General features: G+C 40.0%; 2 pseudogenes; one reads left to right on the top strand and one right to left on the bottom strand.

Annotated features, from left to right (window-relative positions):
* The first annotated feature begins 1,102 nt into the window (after positions 1-1,102).
* Positions 1,103-1,671, top strand: LOC147436796 (uncharacterized; annotated as a pseudogene).
* Positions 1,672-8,502: 6,831 nt separating this feature from the next.
* On the bottom strand, positions 8,503-9,440 carry LOC147436795 (syntaxin-52 pseudogene; annotated as a pseudogene).
* Between the last annotated feature and the right edge of the window lie 407 nt (positions 9,441-9,847).

The raw sequence follows: 9,847 nt of genomic DNA, 5'->3' as shown, positions 1-9,847 counted from the left end.
TTTTTCTTACTTTTTTCCAATGCTTTTTATCACTCCCTCCCTAAGAGGGGGTTTTCATGGGGTGGGGACGAGAGAAGAGGGGTATGGGAGCTTGGCTTGTGAAAAGCCCCCATCAGAAGGTACAACTGTTGAAAGCATGAAGACACCACAATTGATCAATCTAGATAGGCAATTGGGATGTACTACAAAGGGGCCATTGAAGGCAACCACTGCAAAGGCTTATATAAACAAGGTCAAAGCTAAGAAAAATCTTCTAAGGCTAAATAAAACACACCCCTAAGGTACCTTTTATGACTTAAACCTTGTTTCACATACTTGAATATACGTGTGCATGGTATCAAATTTTTCTTTTTGTTTCTTCTTGCAGATCTCAAAAAAAACATTTATAGATATTCCATGGAGCAAGCTTGGATAGGTGGTGGACCTTCTGGTAAAGCCCCTCATGGGAAACATATCACAAGTCCTCCATGCAGTGAGAAGGAAAACATTTAAGAAAGAGACTAAGAGGTTGGACAGGTGGTGGACCTTGCACCTTTTCTCCCATTCCCAATTGAGTCTAGCTATCCATCACTATATTGTGAAGTGTAGCTTTGACAAGTGGTAGACTTTGAAACAAGAGACCCCTCATCATCAAGCCTAGTTTTGACCTATGGTAGATCTTACTTTTCTCCCATTCAGAGTGGAGCCTAGCCAGGTGGTAGACCTTACTTTTCTCCATGCTTCAAAGAACCATATCTTGGAGAAATGGTGAAGCTTTGTAAGGTTTTCAATATGGATTTGTTTATAGGAATGAATAATTTGAAGATGGACTTTGGCATCTAATAATACCATAGTGTAGAAAATGTAGAAATTATTTGTATTCTTTGAAACATAATAAATTTCTTGTTTTTCAATTACAGAGTCATCACTACAAGAAAGTGGGTCGACTATCTGTAGGCATGATTTGAATGAAGGTTTTGAAGCACCCGACCAACCGCATCCAAGGCCTTGTCGTATATATCAATCACCTCCTTGTCACCTGCCACTTGCTGTCAAGAATATCAAAAGAGCGCTTGTTTTGGACCTTCAAGGACTACTCTTGAAGACAATTGAAACAAAACATGGATTTTCTATGCCATCTTGGGCTCAACACATGCGTCTTGTGGAGGACAAAGATGAAGTTTATCATGCGGTGCACCGAGACGCATAAATGTTTTTGGATTTCTGTGGTGAATACTTTGAGTTGTGGATATGGAGTTGCTATAACCTAACAAGAATGCAACAAATCACACAAAAATACTTCCCAAAGCATTATAGAAAGTTCAAGATCTTTATGAGTAGCAAGTGCTGCCAAAATCCAAACACCATGTTAGGATTTAGAAGGGTTTATCATAAAAACTTGAGCAATATTGGAAGATATTTGAGGAGTTGGATGCAAAGAATACCTTGATTTTTTATGATAGTCCATATAGGATGATGTGGAATATGCCAGGAACATATCTTATATTTCCAAAGATGTGGAGGCAAACACCTGAGAAGCTTCAAAGATTCTTGCAAGAAACGATTATTCCATGGTTACTTGGATGGTTGTATGAAAGAAACAACAGAGATTATACACATAACACAATTGTAAATCAGTATAGTGATCTTGAGACAAATCATGTCCTACATGTGTACGTGTCAAGGCGATAACATTAGAGAAGGTTGACAATGATCCTTTTTATGCCCAGATGATGTCCTTTTAGTATGATGTGTATTTGTATTACTATATAATTCAAAGGTTTTTTTAAACAAAGGTTTGTGAATTTGATGAACACTTGCATGGAGTGCACTCTACTCTAAGGGGACTTGCATGTATTCTACAAGGTATCCTATTATAAATAAAATTATTTGTACATGGAGTGCACCCTTCTCTAAGGGGACTTCCACGTATTACTCCAGTGTATGCTATTATAAGGAGAATCCTATGTGATGGATCGTGATCTATTCTAAGGGACTTGTAGTGGAGTGCACTCTACTCTAGGAGGACTTCCTTGTATTACTAGAGTGTATCCAATTAAAAGGAAAATCCAATGTAATGACAAAGCATCCTACTTTAGAACAAAAATGTGGTGATGAATTGTACCCTAATCTAAGGGAACTTCACTATATTACTAAAGTGTATTCAAGTCTAAGGAGATTTCAATGTAGTTCTAAATTGCACCTTGTTTTTGGGGACTCATTTTAATAGATTATGGTTGTGTTTCATCATCATATATTTACAAAAGTTTATTTTTGTTCTTTAGCAATTCAATATCATTCCATCTCAAGGTTACATCCATTTGTAACTAGGAGAAACTTATGTTTAATATCAAAATAAACCTTACAAGTATGAAATGGAGAATTCATGGATGTGCAAGAAATATCCTGGTCTTGGCACGCATGTTTGCCTAAAACATTTTATTTTGTGTCCTTTGTATAAAAGAGTTTTAGAACCTACAAGTTTTTGAAAGGAAAAATATAAAGTCTAGTTGTTTGCATTGGGAGAAAACAAATCATGGACTTTGAGTTGTGTGAGAGACCTTGTTTGTGGAGAAAAATGTTTGAATCAAGAATGGTTATTTTACATCCTCCATGTAAGAGAGTTTTGGAAACTAAATATGTTGAGAGGAAAACCATGGAGTCTAAGTGCATGTATTGAGATGTCAATGTAATCTTTATTAGGGCCTAGGCATACTTGGATGCTTCTGGACGTTAACTTCTCCAATGTGGTATAAAATAACTTATTTAGTTTTTTCTTGTGGGTAGCACTTATTTCATTATATATGTTTTTAGCCTAATTGCTTGAACTTCAAATTAAAACTTCTATGTTGCGATGGCATTAGGAAAATTTTGAACTCATTTTTGGGCCTTTTAAGAGTGCCACATCATCAAAGTTGTACAAAAGAAAGCAACCCGATAGACCCCTCTAAATATTGCTTAGAACCCCATGATATGACCTGTCATTGGAAAATTCTTGAAAAAAGGATTCTAAAGAGCCAAGGTCCGAAAAGTTTGGATGACTTCTATGAGATTTATGCCTTTTTTTTTCAATCAGCCAGGTTTTGTTACAGTTACGGTAATCTAAAATCACCTTTTTCTAGATCTACATGAAGGCAATGTCCAATACATGCATGCTATATATCAATAGATAGCATTTGAAGAGTAGATTCTAAATATCCAACCTCCGACAAGTTTAGATCTTATTTGCAAAAAAATACCGATCCCCACTTTTTGAAAGCTATGCCACATCAACAATTCTTACAAGGCCCATTTTTGAGTCCAAACTTTTCCTAATGAGAAGTACTTAGAGGAATTTTTATGTAAACATGTTTGCTTACCCTTTCACTAATTGCAGCTTAGATAAGAAGTGGACTTTGCATTCCTCCATAGCCTATCCTAGACAAATGCACCTTGAAACTAGCCCTCCTATGTTGCAATTGACATATGCTACACATTTTATAAATGGCTCGTACCTTAAGTGAAGAATTTCTGGATTAGAGGTGTGTGTTGCTTTGATGTCAGGCGCAAGTGGTTTTATTTCTCAATGGGTGCTATCTTGGACAAGTGGTAGACCTTGAACTAAAAATTCAGGTACTCCATTTGACCTTAGCTTAAACAAGTTTTGGGCCTGCAAACCAATGTCTCCATGTTAAGATAAGTTGTAGGTATGACAATAGAGTATAAACAATGACAATGGAATCAATGTACTAGTCTCTTGATGGTGCAACCACCCAAAACCGTAATTTTTCTTGGCCAAGGTTTCTCTCAAATGTTTAGTCTAGCACAAAACGTCAACCCCTTGTACATAATATATTGAAAGTTTTCCAATATGGAAATTGGGATTTTCCCTCTTTACCTAATATGATCTTACAATGTAAAATACCTCAAATTTTCTAGTCATACCCGATCCTTGCACATCTCAGTTTAGAGGTGCATGGAGATCAAAACCATCACTTTATAATCTTGTCTTTATTGGTCAATGTCTATATCTATGATTACAAGAAATCTACACACCCATGTCTACATGCCAAATGCATGTAGTGGAAAAAAACCCTTTGCCTCTTGTTTAGTTGTAGCCATTCCCTAGTGTAAACTACCTGAAGAGCTATGGTTGTAAGTGAAGCCACCATTTTGTGGTGTGCACAGTGCAAGAGTGCTCCCGCTTCTCTAGAGTGCTTTGAAGAAGATATTCTTTATTATGATTCTCGCTCAACATCTCTTCACAGAAGCTCCTTGTTTGAGGGATTACTATGTACATTACATGCCTGCATACATTCTGAGGTATTGTGTGTTGAAAGCTTTCCAACTTAATGCTGCATTTGAGGAGAGAAAGAGAGAGCGAAAGATAGAGAAGGTAGAGAGAAGAGAGTAAAAAGTCATTTTTGAACTCCATCTTTTCTATGTAAAAAAGATCTTTTTAAAAGCACTCTACAGAAGCCTCTTCACTCTTACATTGCGCACCCCACAAAACGGTGGCTTCACTTACAACCATTGCTCTTTACTTACTTGCAAGCTCACATGCGCAAACGGCTTGTCTGCGAGCCGTTTGCACATGTGAGCTTGCAAACAACTACATACCTAAACTCATGTGAGCTACATGCAAACTGCTGCGAACATAACCATAACCTAATTTGTAAATTTAAGCCATAATCTTGAAGCTAAACTTAAATATAAAAACTAGATCCAAAATCTAATCTTAAATCTAACCCTAAGCTCTAATCACTAGCTATCTTTAAATATCCCTTACTATGCTCTAAACCTTAAATGTAGAGTTAAATTCTAAACCTAAACCCAAAGCTCTAGCATTAAATCTAAACCTAAACTCTAACTTAAATATAAAAACTAAATACTAAACCTATGACTATCTTTCTCTATCTATATATGTGTCTATCTCTCATCCTCTCTCTTTCTTTCTCCCTCTCTCTCAATGTATGTGTGTTTGTGTCTACGTGTGTATATTTCTCTCTCTCTCTCTCTCTCTCTCTCTCTCTCTCTCTCTCTCTCTCTCATACTAAAGATATATTAGTTGATAGAGTCATTGACCTTGGGAGAGCTAGACGTCCACGGCATTGACCGAGGCTCCATCAGAGGATCAGGACTACTCTAGCGCGATATGGGAGACGCCCAATACGTCTATTTACAAAGGTAGACATTGATGAAGTTCCTCAGTGACCAATGCACTACTTTCGCGAACAACGCATACATTAGATTAGATCCACAAGGAGTTTATCGGATTGGTCTCATAAATAATTTTTTCATTTTGAAGATGTTTAATATAACATTTCGTTTCATTTCTCAGGGACTATGTCTTGAGTGGCAGGGCTAAGAGTTGGTTTCTGCATTGTGACACTCCAAGTCCCCCAATCAATAGTGCATTTGATCGCTATCATCCAGGTGCATCCTAGGTTTATATTGCCTTCCATAGTTCCAATAGGCATGATCAAAAAGTCTTGAGCTACAATTCCGTTGTCATAACTGACAAAAGTGTGCCAGATTCCAAAATTTGTAGTTTTTTTCTTTTTTACTCCCTTGACTTGAATAGTACTCTTAGATAGAGATGGATTTCTTAAGTGACACCACACCCCATATGATAGCAGATTATATTTAGCACCCGTGTCCAATAAGGCATTATATAGCACTTTTCAATAGGTGCTATTTAGCTCAAAAGGTTATCGTAGAGGTGTGTCAATTTACAACCAATCATCCTCTATTTCAACATGAAATGCATGTGTAACTCCAATGTTGGCCTCTCATTGGAGTCTTATAAGTTCTTCTTGCGCCTTAGCCTCAACTTGAGCTTATATCTTCTTCAACTCTGCTTGTGACTTGGCTGCCATTTTTTGATGGATGGCACGTAGCTCCTCTTGGCTTAAAGGATCATAATATGTTTTAAATTTATTCCCATTGAAGAATCCAATGGTTTCAACTCCATCAAGAGTTTCCACACAAATGGTACCTTGTGGGGTGATTTCGCATACTCTATATGGTCTTTTTCTCGCATATTTCAACGTTTTTCTTCTCATTATGCACTCCATACATAAGGACTTTATCCCCAACATTGATATCTTTGTTCTTTAGATGTCGGTCAAACCACTTCTTTCTCCTATCTTTCTCCACAAGTGCATTTTTCACAGCTAAGTGCCTTTCTTCATCTAGCCTCTCAAGGATATATAAATGCTCAACTAAAGGGTCACCATCCCAATCTTCTTGTGAAGCTACCCATAGACTAGGAATTAAAAACTCCGTTGGCATAATTTCTTCTTGTCCGTGTACCATTTTGAATGGTGTACAATTAATAGCCACTTTGTAAGAAGTACAATCAGCCCATAGAGCTGATGTCATCTTCAAATCCCAATCTGTGCAATGAGCTTCCACTGTGTTTGTCAAGATAGAAATTAATTTATTGTGAGTTCCTTTATCACTCCATTTATAAAATGAGTACCATTGTCACTCACAATTTCAAAGGGACAACCAAATCTTGTAATAACATTCTCAAAGAGAAATTTGGAAGTTGACCTTGCATCAGCCTTTTGTGTTGCCTTGTCTTTTGCCCACTTTCTCACATAGTAAGTGGAAACAATAATATAACGAGATTGAGTGTTATGAGTTGTCGGACTTATTGGGCGGCCTACAAAGTCTAAACCCCATTTTTCAAATGGTTGAGTCACTTTAACAGAATGTAAGGGCATCTTATCCTTTTGTTGTGTGATCTAGTAATGTTGGCATTCATCACACCCTTTTGCAAAAAGTAATGCATCCTTGAATAAGGTAGGCCACCAATAGCTTGATTGCAACACCTTTCTAGCAGTTACCTCCCCTGAGAAATGTCTTCCGGCTATACCCATGTGGGCTTCTTCCAGTATGTATAAATACTCATCCTCACGAGCACAATGTTGGTGCAGCCAAAGTTGGGTCCAAGCTGGACAATGTTTTATGTTGGGCTAAGGTTGTAGGAAGGTGCAGTGCAGAACGCTAGCGCAGGTATCAACGCCATGGGCATACTGGGGGTAGCAGAAATGTATGATTAATGCGGCTTTTTGGGCCAAAAAATCTCAAAGGTGACTCAGTCGGGATAGCAGGTAAAGGTGCCCAGAGTGCCATGTTTGTGCTCTACAATGTGGGATTCAATGTGCTCTAGAAGATGATCCAGACGGCTCATCAAACTGAGTCACGGTGTGGAAGATACTAAGTTCAAAGTTAGAAGGTGTTGCAGATTCCTGATAGGTAGGACAGCTGGGGACAGGTGGCCCAGGCTGAATGTCAGTGGATGCATGTGTAGTACTCAAGGTATAGAGCATGCCTATGTTTTCTGATTGCAGATCAGAGTTCTAGATAGCATGTTATGGCCAGTTAAAGTTTTGTCGGGCTAGTTATGGGCCGAGTCCAGACGCATGGGGAACAGTGTCATCTGGCATTTTTGGATCTTGCAAAAGTTCAAGAAGATAGGGCACTATGCTGGTGGTGCTAGCTAGCACGTTGGGTGGTGTGTAGTGGGTTTTGGCAGCGGGCGAAGCCAGCTAGTGGTAATCCGGTGGCGCTCGTGGGCGGCTTGAGTTGTTGATTGATGACGTGGTAGGGCCAGGGCAGTGGCCGTTCCCGCGGCCCCTTTGGAGCCCTTATTTTTAAGACCAAGGGTGAGTGCACTAGCAACATCACTAGTGTAAACAACCCCCCCCCCCGTTTAAGAGCACAAGCCAAAGAGAGCAAAAGAGAGCAAATAGAAGAAAAACGGCTACCCCTTCCAAAAGATTGCAAATTAAGATGCTAGATAGGCCAATTAGGAACCATGTTCCAAAGTTCAAGAACCCCCACTATAAAAGCCATTTTTTTAATGAAATGAGGGATTTTTTTGTGCCGTTTGAAGCCTGCAGAGTGGTGTGCCTGTCAAATCCCTTTGTAATTTTCCTTGAAAATGGCCATTGTGATGGCATTGCAAGCTCTGTACATGCCTTTTGAAGCATAATCAAGCCACTATTGCCCAAATCTGTTGTTTTTTCCCCTTCCCCCCCTTCTCTTTCTCTTGCTCTCGTGTTTCCCAGCCGTGGCGCCGGCAGTGTGGATGTATGTGTCCCCCCGGAGCAACGGTATTTTGTGTGAGAGAGTGATATTGAGCGGATGTGTGCATGTGTAAGGGTGGAGACCGATCGTGGCAGTAGGTGTGCATTGTGTGGTGGAGTTGTGGAGTGTGTAAGCATTGGAAAAAGAGAAGACGGTGGTCTGCTAGTGTAAAGTGTGTTTTTGAAGGTTTTTTCTGATAGGATAGGGGTGTTGTGGATATACTGAGCTATAGAGAGGCTTTGATAGAATCATGAGACATGATGATTACATGCATTACTTATTTGTCAAAACATTTTTTTTTTGCCAGCAGTCACTTTAGAAGTCAGCAACAGCTTGTGAATTCCAAAGGGCCACATACTGAAACCTCACCATCAATCCTTTGCTCACACAAAGACACCTCACACAGTACCCGATCAGCACAATTATGACGAGGGCTAGCATACCTCACAAATATCAGATCAACGCAATTATGACAAGGGCTAGTATTACAATCAGAAGAACCATCAAGATGAGGGACATCACTGAACACCCACTGCTTGTCTTCAGCCCCAGTACGCCTAGCCTCCTCTGCATAGCGTTTAGTTGTGTATTTGTTCTATCTGTGTCGTCATCTAAATTATCCAAAAGCTTTGTGTGCAAATCCATCGTTTTATTTACAGCCAAGGCAATGTTTTTTGTGCTTGTCACTGTCTCTTCATGATTCAAAAGGTCATCATCTTGCTCCCGCATGATCTGTCAGACTGTCATTGAAGCCGAGAAGTTCCATAGTTATCTAAGCCTGTTGTTCTATTGTTCTCTTTAGGTTCCCCTCTCCCATTCTGACCCAATAGATTAATCCTGTTAGAAGAATTTAGGCTGTTTGACATCTGATTCATCCTAGAATGAAGACTCTGAAATCTGTCTTGTTGTTTGCTTAAGTCCTTTTCATTCAAAGATTTGGTGAGGGAAGGATTGCTCAAGAGGGACTGAAGGCTGTCAAGGTGGGTACCAAGCATGGTGATATTCCGTCTGCAGTCAAGACACAACAAGCAATCATATACGATCAGAGTGCCATTGAGCACATGGACAACTTTAAGGGATCCATTAGTAAGTGAGGCAATTTTTGATTCACAGACAACCACAACATAAAGTTTCAAAAGAACAAACATGCAATATCACTAAGAGATGACTGAGTGAGCATAGGAGGTCAAAGAGAGAGCAATGTATTACTAGCTTGTGGCAAAAACGAGGCGGGAATTGTTAGCAGCACGGGACCCACTGCCAACAGGGGCTACAGAGTTGCGCTCTGCAATGCAGGCTGCTATATCCTCTGTAAGCCAGACTGCATCTTCAAACTCTTGGATCCATGAATCATTCTTCAAACTCTTGGATCCATGAATCATTTTGTGCCATCATATATGACCTGTGCAAAGGAAGAGCGGTCCCAAGTTCATGCGGGAACGAAGGGCGGGGGCACCTTCAAAACGCGTTCACAGTCCCTCACATCACACCAATGTCAAGCAGAAAAAACAATATGCGCGCTCTCGCTCTCTCTCTCTCTCTCTCTCTCTCTCTCTCTCTCTCTCTCTCTCTCTCTCCTCTGCAGCCCGCCACCTCTAGCGGCCTCCTTCAGGTGTCCCTTTTCACATTTCCATGCGAGGCTCGGCCCTCTCAGTTCTGCAGACCCGCCCCATCTAGGCAACCTCTGTAGGCAGCCCCTGCTCGGCCAACTCTGGCTCCGCGACTCAGTCCTACTCAGGATAATTAAACGAAGAGAGAGAGAGAGAGAGAGAGTTTTACAGCAGAGAGG

The sequence above is a fragment of the Adiantum capillus-veneris genome, chromosome 17, assembly GCF_014529385.1.
Source record: "Adiantum capillus-veneris isolate H3 chromosome 17, ASM1452938v2, whole genome shotgun sequence".
NCBI classification, from domain to species: Eukaryota; Viridiplantae; Streptophyta; class Polypodiopsida; order Polypodiales; family Pteridaceae; genus Adiantum; species Adiantum capillus-veneris.
Note: the sequence above shows the minus strand (reverse complement) of the source record. Positions and strands in the feature narration are given on the sequence as shown.